This window comes from Pectinophora gossypiella, chromosome 17, assembly GCF_024362695.1.
Source record: "Pectinophora gossypiella chromosome 17, ilPecGoss1.1, whole genome shotgun sequence".
In the NCBI taxonomy this organism is placed as follows: Eukaryota; Metazoa; Arthropoda; class Insecta; order Lepidoptera; family Gelechiidae; genus Pectinophora; species Pectinophora gossypiella.
In genome coordinates, this window is record NC_065420.1 from 686,987 (window position 1) to 699,426 (window position 12,440).

The following is a 12,440-nucleotide window of genomic DNA, read 5'->3' on the forward strand; positions in this document are numbered from 1 at the left end:
TGTCGGTGTAGCATTTTCCATGCTACTTTTTAAGGGAAAAATAGGGCAATGGTTTCCCTCTTGCCTTCCGAATACCCACACCTCACCTAAACCATCGAGTCAAAAATCTAATACACAGGGTTAGTGACACCGCAAGGAAAAAAACAGGTCGTCTGAAGTATTTTTCTTGTCGGAAATATTTAATTTAAATTTTGAGTTTTTGTTGCACCGCATAGCAATTCTAACAACTCGAATAGTCGATTTACATTGATGGGTTTTAATCTTTGTCTTTTTTATTTTAGGGTTTGTGTCCTGTCTAATGTGATGGACTATCACAATAGGCTGACTAGCTGTCACCATATGGTTCATCATGTCCATCTTGGGACTTGCGTATCAAGAGTGGAGGCGAGTTGTATGGCGAGTTGTAGAATGATACGTGCGTATAACTGGTAACCCCGCACCAATTCGTATATGGCGCCAACTTCACCCCCTATGAGTCTTACTTTAGTCTAAAATGGTCGCTAAAGAGTAAGAGGGAGAGCGTGGACTGTCTGTCACGCTGTCTGTCAGATGACATTAACTACTTGGCCGGGCAAATGGGGAGCGCTGTAGGCTCTCACCCGGTACAACGTTTAAGACAACAGGCCTAAGGGTGCCCAGTCGGGCGCGAACCTCGGCTCAGGGCGTCGTCTGAGTGGAAAAATATTTGAAAGAATTAATCGGCCCTAGCGGGTCGACAGCGATAAGCGCTGAATAAGGGAAAATCCTAGATCCGACAATCCAGTGTGTCAAGTGTGGAATATTGGAATTCAAAATGAGGACCCTAACCTGTTATTTCAAATTTCATGTGATAGAGGTCTACCCTATCAAAGATGACGGCATTAAATGATAATGGGTCAACATAAGCCGTTGTGTTCACCAGCGAGTTTCTCGTATGACTATTCTGTTAAAATAAATAAAACTCAATAGGTAATTTAAATTTGTTTCGTAATATAGTCCTCCTTAATGTGTTCGATAACGGCGACCTGAGTCATGTCTGTTATGCGCTCTTGTGTGGCTGGCGAAACCGAACTTCGCTTTAAACACACGAAGGGGTAGCCAACTTCGAGCAAAATCGTCTGAAAGAGCTCGACGAAAAACGCCAAACACGCAAGGATCGTCCCAAACCCATATATAGCTACACTTTCAACTCGGATGGACAGCTTTCTGCCTCCAATGTGGCCGGGTGTTCAAAGCAAAGTTTGGCTTTGCCAGTCACATTAGAGCGCATGAGAGAAGAGACTGAAGTCGCCGTTGTCGGTACGACAAGGAGGACTATATATACATCGAGCGCAGTGGAGCTCTCCATCACTGTTGTGCTTGTAGGTGCAAGAGGGCTTGGGACGAGTCTTCCGTATGTGACGCATCTCGGTCACAGTCAGTTTTAATATACAATCCCGACGACTTAATTACTCTAGCCACAGAGGCATCCAATCAGCTCGCGACACCAAATACTTCAGGACCCCGATACCGACCCCGCCGGCATGGTCGACGACTTCCCTCAATCAGCGCTTATCGCTAACGACCCACTAAGGTCGATTAATTCTTTCAAATAGTTTTCCTCTCAGACGACGCCCTGAGCCAAGGTTCGCGCCCAATTGGGCACCTTTAGGCCTGTTGTCTTAAACGTTGTGAGCCTACAGCTCTCCTCATTTGTCCGGCCAAGTAGTTAATGCCATCTGCGGCAAATATACAATAAGTCACGTCAAAAAAATAAATAAAAATAAAACACAGTCAGTTCTTTCGTCGTGTGTGACGTTTTGTTGTTTGTGAGTTTCCTACTACTCTGTGGTAAGGGTACTCTGTGTTTATAATTTATTAGAACATAACATTAGCTCTCGACAATATACCAGTTAGCGTAGTAAGAGGTACATCCATTGCTAGATGAACTAATTACCCACACCTCACCGAGCTTTCTGTTAGACCTACGCGATAGATGGTGAGCCGTATCGCCGTCAATAATCGAGCCAACTGTGTTAGTGAAAAACGCAAATAGATTATTGTAACCTTTATATTATGGAATCAATTCTTTTTATTTTTCTATCATGTGGTTGGTGAGGTTGTTCAGCAAGGTGGTGTCAAGGTTATTATTATTTCTTAAGCAAAGTAACAGCAGAGTAAGCAAGTGAGAGTTGGTACAGTCAAGAGCAATATAATGTACCCACTTTAGGACTCTGTCGCACTAACATTATTTGACATTTAGTGAGATTTACAGTTCAATTTGTCAAAAAAGTTAATGTAATATGGTACCAAAGTGTATGAGGAGCTCGGTGGCGCAGTAGTTAACGCGCTCGGTCTGCGATTGTTGAAGTAAAGCAACTTTCGCAAAGGCCGGTCATAGGATGGGTGACCCCAAAAAAATAAGTTTTCATCTCGAGCTCCTCCGTGCTTCGGAAGGCACGTTAAGCCGTTGGTCCCGGCTGCATTAGCAGTCGTTAATAACCATCAATCCGATCTCCCTATCCATCCATAGGGAAGGCCTGTGCCCCAGCAGTGGGGAAGTTAATGGGCTGATGATGACCAAAGTGTATACATATTAATGCTCGTGACCGTACAGGGAAATAAAGTCTTCAACTAGAGACCTCGGGTAGTGAGCCGAGCGCTTAAACCCTAGACCTCGGCTAACGAAACCAGAACAATATCCGATCACACAACGGTCGCTCCGCTTTATTGGAGGCACAAACGCCACTCAAAATGGCAACTGGCATGCAATATTAGCTTATGATATAGGAGATGAGCACTGTAATGCGTTGATGTACGTTCGAGTCTTGTTGGCTCAAGCCACAACCACACTCCGGACACTTCATACAAACAACCTCGTTATACATACACTACACATTCACATTATCAACACGCGCAACTGTGTGTGTGACGTTTGAGGGCAAAGAATCAGAATCATTTAGTCAACCTAATTATCATGGGTAAACTCGTTGAAGGCCAATGTAACATTTTTGAATTTTAAATTTAGGTTCTGGGAAGAAATGACAAGAAACTGCAACAGCAACACCTCTTTTAAATCAATGAGGGTAAACATTACACGTTATTTAATAACTAGAGGAACACATTTAATACCAGACATTTTTATCATTAAGGTAATCATTAATCTTAAAATAAGAATTTTTACATAAAGTAAGCTTCACATGAGCTTTAAATTTATTTTCTGACAAATTTAAAATATTATTTTATTGTATTGAACTTCCAATTACAATACCTAATTTAACCGTCATTACTAACTTAGGTAGGTAGTACTTATGAAAGAAGATTTTAAAATAATCAGTTGATATTTATTTAGTTATTAACCACACAAATCACACAGAAAAGAAATTAAACAATGAAGGTTGTAAGTTGAATTTTATTGCAAATTATTAGCATGTTTGAAGAACAATCTCTATAAAAAATAAATATTTAAAGTCGCCACGCAGTTGGGTTTGCACGGTGAGATCAAAATATATTCGAATCAGCTGAAAGAACTTCGGTGTCCAATTTCAAAATTCGAACATGTAAAATAAATTGATAAAAAATAAAATTAACGGTCCGCGCTCAGCATTTACGATTCAAGTCTAAGCTATGAAAAAATTGTTAATGGTTCTGTTTTTATAATGAGGTGTGTTGTAGTGCTCATATGCTGAAGCTCTTGAGTTGCTTATTATTAGGTATTTTGTGTTCTATTTATATAAGTAGGTATATAATATGTTAGGTTATGTATATAGGTTAGGTATATATATTTGTATGTTATATTATTTATTTGCATATATTTATTGGTAAGTTGTACTTATAGTTTGTACCCGCAATCTTTTGATTTTTTTACATTTTTCCTCACCTTATAGTTGTCTGGAAGAAATCGCTTTAAGCAATAAGGCCGCCATTTGCCATGTACTTTAAGTTTAAGTTAAGAGACTTTTTGTAATTATTTCTTTTTATTTTGGTGCAATAAAGTGTATTTGTATTGTAATGTATGTTCGAGAGGGGGTGAGGTGAACCTAGCTCAGTCGCTGGTGGGGAGCGGAGAGTTGCCGTTCTATACGTAGTATTAATCCTTATTCTATGCCACAAGCTTGATTCAGGCAAATGTTTGTACGAGATCATCCACGCATCAATTTTGATGGAGTCTGTTTACTTTGAGCAGAGGCTGAACCCAATGTTCAAATGAAATGGGAATGTATTTGTAGTGGAAGTACCATGAGCCACGATCGATGTATACTTAATACTTTACTATTCACGAATAAGGGGTGAGACTGTCGTGGACAAAGGCGAGCTTAACCTAAATGAATTTTGTACCGGGCGAGAGTCCTCATCGCTCCCTATTTGTCTGGCCAAGTAGTTTTTGTTGGCAACAACAACTAAAATACTTTCTTTTTGTGTATAATTTTTACTTTGTCACTTTCTCTCGTTCTGTGTAACAAGCACCCACGCATTACCAATAAATCTATAAATCTCAAGTTGGGCGTTTAATTGGAAGACCAGACATCAACAGTTTTTATACATAAAAAGTCAGGTCTAAAAAAGACTGTCGATTTTCTTAATCATTTGCAAGTTGGCTAAGTCCCTTGCACCCCCCAATTACTCTGCATACATTTCTTAGTCAACACAATCACCTATATACACGTAGCCGACCCACGTCCCCCTGCACGTGGCAAGATTGAAAGTTCTCACTTTTTTCGTTTTTCGTTTCTAAATTCAAAACCACATTTCCTGCCCAGGTAGCTAGTCTAGACTGTCTCCTGTCTTTTCCAGTATGTAAGTCAAGAATTTATTCTTACACAAAAAATAATAATATAATAATTAATAATAAAATAATTATTAATAATTTATTCCTGTCTTTTTATTCTTTCTTCTTATTTTTTTCTTTTTTATTTTAATTTATTTTTACATTACTTTATTAGTAATAATAAAGCTTCATCATACCCATGTATTAGTGGATCTCCACACTATTTCCGTATTGCGGATTTTCGAGCATAACACGACGACACGACGACGACATACCATCATGCCTGCATCCCCAAAAGGGTAGGCACAGTGTATAATAATCTACGCCCACTCGTCGTCAACTATATTTATGTCCTATGTACTCGTATTAAATACAATAGGCTGGTACTCCACCTCACAGCCCACACGATAGAAGAAGAAGAATACAATAGGGGCGAATATATTGCCATTAAACGGGCTCAAATCCTAGAAACCATGTGATATCAATTATCAATGATCCAAACATGAAAGCAACGTAAAGTCGAATTCAGTACTTTAAAACCAGCTAATAAAAATACCAGATGTTATTTTTTTGTCAGAAACTAAATTCAAAGCTCATGTGAAGCTTACTTTATGTAAAAAAGCTTATTATAAGATTATTGACTACCTAAATGATAAAATGTCTGGTATTGAATGTGTTTTTCTAGTTATTAAATAACTTGTAATGTATACTCTCATTGGTTTTTAAAAGATGTGTTGCTGTTGCAGTTTCTTGTCATTTCTTCTCCTCAGCCATAACACCTTGCGAAATGACGTAAATTCAAAAATGTTACATTGACCTTCAACAAGTTTATCCATGATAATTACGTTGAATAAATGATTCTGATTTCCAGAGTCGGGATTCGACCCCGTGACACAACGGTGTAAATGATGCGTTTCCGAACAGGCCTCTCAGTGGTTTCTAGATTTAAAATATCAAAATTATTAATTCCAAACGCATGACGTCATGTACGGTCACGAGCATTAATATGTATACACTTTGGTACCATGTCACATTAACTTTTTTGACAAACTGAACTGTAAGTCTCACTAAATGTCAAATATGTTAGTGCGACAGAGTCCTAAAGTGGGTACATTATATTGCTCATGACTGTACATACCCTTAACTGAGGACCGATGTAATATAAAGGACGAGCATTGGCCAGTCACAGTTAGCAGAAACTATTGGAAAACAGATACAAACACAACTCGTGCTGTGTAAACTAACGTAATGATTTTCGTCTGTTTTGAACAATCTGCTATTCGGGAAACGGCTAAGCTAATGGGGCCCAAATATATGTCCAATGTAAACACATATCCGTAATTATCTTTCGATGGTTTAGACGGGTATTGGGGTTTGGATGTTTGGTTTGTGAAATTGTAAATAGATTTTCATTAAATGTTATTCATTTGTTTTAAATTGAAGAGCCAAGCTCTAGTAGATGGTGCTCATTCCAGATTTGTCGAACCTTTGCAAGTTTTTAACCGACTTCAAAAAGAAGGATTTTTCGAGCTTTATTTTCTCTTTGTCTTAGTGTTGTTAGGACATTACAGGCTGATCACCTGATTGTCCAAAAAGTAAGATGATCCGTGCTTCGGAAGGCACGTCAAGCCGTTGGTCCCGGTTACTACTTACTGATGTAAGTAAGTAGTCGTTACATGAGCCATGTCAGGGGCCTTTGGCGGCTCAATAATAACCCTGATACCAGGGTTGATGGGGTTGGTAATTCACCTCACAACCCACACGATAGATAGATAGATTCACAAATAAAGCAACTCGTCGTTCGTCTTCGAAACAAACTTTTAATGTAAGCTCCCATAGCTCCAATTTAGTAGCGCAATACACAAATTCTCGTCGTGCACTCACTAAGTACCTCGCTAGTTGCGAACCTTGCGTATTTCCCATCAGCTGGGTACCTAGCAGGTAGGAGCTTGACAGCAATTTTCAATTAGACTGTCTCGAGGCGTATTCCTGCTAAATGAAATGCATTTGCCTGGTAAATTTACTGCGGCGTTTAGTTCCATTGCGTACGTTATTAGAATTGCAGCTCATGCGACGTGATTCTTGGAATTTGAGTTTGTTAATCATGTTAGGTTATGTGATATGTGTGGGGTTGCTGTTGAGAATATATTGCCGAGAGTGGGTTTACATTAAACAACATGTACCTATATTGAGGAGCTCGGTGGCGCAGCGGTAAACGCGCTCCGTCTGCGATTGTTGAAGTTAAGCAACTTTCGCAAAGGTCGGTCATATGATGGGTGACCACAAAAAAAAGTTTTCATCTCGAGCTCCTCCGTGCTTCGGAAGGCACGTTAAGCCGTTGGTCCCGGCTGCATTAGCAGTCGTTAATAACCATCAATCCGCACTGGCCCGCGTGATGGTTTAAGGCCCGATCTCCCTATCCATCCATAGGGAAGGCCCGTGCCCCAGCAGTGGGGACGTTAATGGGCTGATGATGATGATATACCTATAAAAATATAATAGACTATTGTTTCCAACAAAAAATGTGACAAAAACATACACCAAAAAAAAAAAAACACTGTATTACAAAACAACTACGGACAACTAGACGTCTGCAGGAACTTCTTCCTTATGTTGTGGATAGGCGTGTCCAGATCTTAGAATCGATCATTTCATGAAATGGTTGTATTTCATGGAATAGAATAATGATATAATTCGTTGGCAAAATCATGATGTAGTTTGGCCAGATCAATGAATACGAAACTTTTAACGATATGGAAAACTAAACATGATTAAATAATAATACATTATTCGTTTTTAAAAATGGTAGGTACAGTTTTCAGGTTGGCAGCATTTAGCATTAGGTCAACATTTTCAGTTATAAAAATTATAACATGCAAATAATAATGTCAACACTAATAATTACTTCATGATATGTCCAAACGTTGGAAATCATATCGTAAAATTATTAACATCATCCACCGGTAGTGGCGATGGTGTCGATTATATTCAAAACTTGATTGATATTATAATCGATGAGTCGATGTAATTGTATAATTTTCCATATTGAATAGGTAAATAATTTTGAACCTAAGAAATTAATCGACTATTCGCATTTTTATTACACCACATAGCATGGACATCGCCAACATTAACAATATGGCCAAACGTTGATTGAAATAACTTTAAACGTTGACGTTTCAACGATATGGTCAACTTAAGTTGGCTTTTCATGCAATATGAAAATATGGAATGATTTTATGACAATGGTCAATTCTAAGATCTGGTTACAACAGATATACCACCAATCAGCATTAAGCGCTTTGCCTCTTCCTTTTTGTTGTCGTCTGTTTTTCCAACTCGTTATAATCTAGGAATCTTCAAGGCAAGAGTGAATAGCCATTTGCTAGGTAATTGTGATCCACCTTAGACCACTTCGTAAATTACCATCAGGTGAGAATGGTGAGATTGTGGTCAAACGCCTATATCATTATAAAAAAAAACTATTTTACGATAATCGTTTGCTATGTTGGTTACTTCGTAGTTAATAAGGTAAGTGACTTAGAAGATAAAAATGCTTGAGAATAACCGTCTGGAAATCAATATTAGGCAGTCATAGTACTGAAATTGTAGTCTGAAAAAAAGTCAGAAAAAGTGCGTCTTAAAAAAGGAACAAACACATTGCAGTGGCGAGGTTTTTTGTTTTCTCTTCTTGTTGTGTGTTTCGACATTGTTAGAAGATATTTTTAATCTTAGTTTACAGTAAGTATTACTCAATCTTCAATATTCAACTAAAAACTTGTCAAAATTGATTAAAAGTCTCAACAATCCATTAAAACTTGACATTTATATCAAAACCATCCGAGTCCAATTTCCGTTCAACAAATTAATTTTATCGAAAACAATTTATCTCTAAATAAATAAATTGTTTTTGGCTTTGAATATATTTTTGGCCCTACAATACACGCTATCTACATAGACGCGGGAGAGATAATACGAGCTCAACCAATAGATATGTGGCATTTGTCTACATAGACATAATTCGCTGCGTCTATTGATCGAAACCTGCATCACTTATCGCTTCTATGTAAACAGTGTATGCCAATTAATGAGGCTAAAATTGTGCCTTGTTACAATACGAAGATTTAAGTTAATACCAGATTTAAAATATAGTCCGTGCTGCGCGAATAAAAGCTGAACCAATATAGAGTAATATAGACCAATAAAGACCAATTATACCAATATATAGGTTCGGTAATATGTCTCCAGAAATGAAATTTCAAATATATTTTTTTCAAATATTCTTCCTCCCTATAATATTAGTTTCATTGTAACTATTAACAGCCTCTGTGCTGTTCTGGGAGCAAATAAAAAACATAGAACACGTTCAGCTGCTTGTCTTCCCGAGCATGTCGTAAAAACCGACAGAGGGATTGCGTCCTCTAACATGATGGACTAATGTTATGGGCGATAGGCTGATCCCTTATCACCATAAGGTTCATCATATCCATCTTAGGACTTCGTATCAACAGTGGCTGCAAGTTGTCTTTGATTTCTTGTGGCTCTGCCCACCCCATTTGGGATTACGGGCGTGAGTTTATGTAATGTATGTATGTATTAACAGCCTCTGTGGTCTAGTGGTTAGAGCGTTGGGCTCACGATCTAGAGGTCCGGGATTGATTCCCGATGGGGACTGTCCTTTGTTTGATAAGGCTTGAATCACCTGATTGTCCGAAAAAGTAAGATGATTCCGTGCTTTGGCGGGCACGTTAAGTCGTTGGTCCGGGCTATTAGCCGTAAAACATCTCTACCAAACCGCAGTAGAGCAGCGTGGTGGAGTATGCTCCATACCCCTCAGGTTGATTGAGGAGAGGCCTGTGCCCTGTGGGACGTATACAGGCTGATTATGTTTACGTTATGTTTAATTATTCACAAATACTATTTCATGAACAAAGCTCAGAAATCCCATATTTATTACGAACATAAAACAGCCTATATACGTCCCACTGCTGAGCACAGGCATCCCCTCAATCAACCGGAGGGGTTATAGGCTGTTTATGTTATGTTTGTTATAAAACAGCCAAATAAACTTTAAATAACTTTTTAACCCTTCAGCTTACACACTAGTACTCAGCGGAGAATTATATTTGCTTTAGCATCGGTGTGTTTGTTTGTTTGTATAAGATAACTGGGGTATGTGCGTATACCAGGCCACAATCTAATGCGTAACATACTATAATGTTTAATGTCAATATTTGCTCGAGTCATCTGTACTAGAAGGGTTGATTGAGAGCGTTATGTATTTTAAGAACGTTCTTGTCGCATCATCTGCGTAGGATCTTCAGAACATGGTAACTCTAATGGTAGGAGAATTACAAAGGAAGGGTATGAGAGTCTTCTTCTTCTATCGTGTGGGTTGTTAGGTGGAGTACTAACCCCATCAACCGTGGTGTCAGGGTTATTACTGAGCCGCCATAGACCCCTGACATGGCTCACATAACGACTACTTACTTACATCAGTAAGTAGTAACCGGGACCAACGGCTTAACGTGCCTTCCGAAGCACGGATCTTTTTACTTTTTGGACAATCAGGTAATCAGCCTGCAATGTCCTAACCGAACTAGGGACCACAAAGTAATTTTTGTGATATGTCCCCACCGGGAATCGAACGCGGGACCTCCGGATCCTGAGACCAACGCTCGACCACTGGACCACGGAGGTCGTTAGGGCATGAGAGTAAATGTTAACAAAACGGAAGTTTTGGTGATGGAAAAAGAAGAGAATGTATGTGTGAACAAGCGAATGAATTTGTGTATTTGGGTACTATGTTTACAAGGTAAGGTAAATGTGATGAAGATATAGAAAGGAGAGTGAGATTGGGTAATTAATGGGGCAATGCACGCAGTTGTTAGTAGCCAATGTATCTCGCAAGACACGAGGATGGCTTGTTCACAATGCAGTATTTGTCCCTACGCTGAAATACGGTAATGAATGTTGGGTATAGCAGAAGAAGCATGAAAGTAGAATTAATGCTGTAGAAATGAGGTATTTGCGTAGCATCTGCGGTGTTGAGTGATAGAGTGACAAACAGTGAGATAAGAGAAATGTGGTGTAAAAGACGATATAGTAACTAAGATTGTGAAGGGAATGTTAAGTTGATTTGGACACGTAGAGCGGATGAAGGATAACAGGATTACGAAAGCAGTATATATAGTGAAGGTTGGAACATTGACCAAATTGGAGATGTCCTTAGAAAAGGTTCACAGGAAACCCAGATTCCCGAGAAATGCATTTTCGGAGGTTTGTGACCTAAACTGTATTGGGCTCGTTTTCTCTTCGCGGGTTGGAAGGTTAGACAGGCAGTCGCTTCGGTAAAAAACCGTACCTGTCAAATTTTTAGGTTAGGTAAGCGAAACCTGTGAAACACGGAATAACGCTAGGGAGATGATGAACATGAAATAATAACACATTTGTATGTGGAACACGAGTTAACGTTCAAAAAACATAAAGCAACACTTTATAAAAAGAATCCACGCGGAAGGGAGGTTTCAGAACGTGTAGCCGCCATATTGATTTATTGCGCGTGTAAATTTAGGTTGGACCCATTAAAAGTAAATCAAAGTGGGTTGTAAATCGTCAAAGCGCAGGAGAACAACCAGATAACTTTGAACTCTGTCAAATTTTCTAGTTTCAGTATCGCTTCAGGGACTCACCATCAAAATAGCTAAATGTCATCAGAGGCAACCCTAAAATAAGTCACGTCAAAAAAAGTCTCTTCGAGCGGTAATCAGACAGACATAATTATATTTCCGGCCAATCGGTAAATGGCAACCGAGAAAAATCTTAATAACTCTTAATTAATAACTTATTATAATTAATTATATTTTATATTAATCATTTGATTTTATATTTAAAATTTACACTTGGTGTTCCTCTAGTTATTAAATAACTAAGTAATGTACACCTACATTGATTTAAAAGTTCCCTCAGTCATAACGCCTTGCGAAATGACGTAGATTAAAAAAATATATTAAAATCTACAATAATTTTATCCGTGATAAGCATAGTCATAGTCAGGGGTACAAACATCATTATGATGAAGTAAGTAATCACACTTCTCGAAGGTTCTTGTTACACCAACGTAGAGGTCGATTGATTGGTCGATTCGTTTCATCATTTATTTGGCGTGTATTGTAGATCATTCTTATGGTTTCAAAATGGCTTTAACTACTTGGCTGGAATTTTGTTTAATCTACCTAGGACTAGAAACTAGAAGTCGTATTTGCATTAATTTTTGAAGGTAGTGTTATAATAACGATAGAGCATAATATTATAAGTTATAACAAAAGTTTAATTACTATATCCCAATTCCGGTAATTAGAGGTACGTACATCCATCGTAAGATGAATTTAGTACCCACACATCACCGTGCTTTCTGTAAGACCAACGTGATAGGTAGTCCCTAGTTTGAATAGGACATTACAGGCTGATCACCTGATTGTCCTAAAGTCGTTAGTCCCGGTTACTACTTACTGATGTGATGATGTAAGTGAGTAATCGTTACATGAGCCGTGTAAGGGGCCTATGGCGGCTCAATAATAACCCTGACACCAGGGTTGATGAGGTTGGTAATTCACCTCATAACCCACACGATAGAAGAAGAGACGTGATAGATGATGAGTCGTATCACCGTGATAATGGTAGAATTCTGGAGACTATCATAACATAACTTTAT

The 12,440-nt window shown here is 38.5% G+C and overlaps 1 long non-coding RNA gene across 1 annotated transcript in view; it reads left to right on the forward strand.

Annotated features, from left to right (window-relative positions):
- LOC126374544 (uncharacterized) overlaps positions 1 to 12,440 on the forward strand; it is a 186,086-nt gene that overhangs the window by 72,761 nt on the left and 100,885 nt on the right. Inside the window, exon 2 of the long non-coding RNA XR_007567464.1 lies at positions 10,226 to 10,297. This is a non-coding gene — a long non-coding RNA (uncharacterized LOC126374544). The remainder of the gene's footprint in view (positions 1 to 10,225; positions 10,298 to 12,440) is intronic.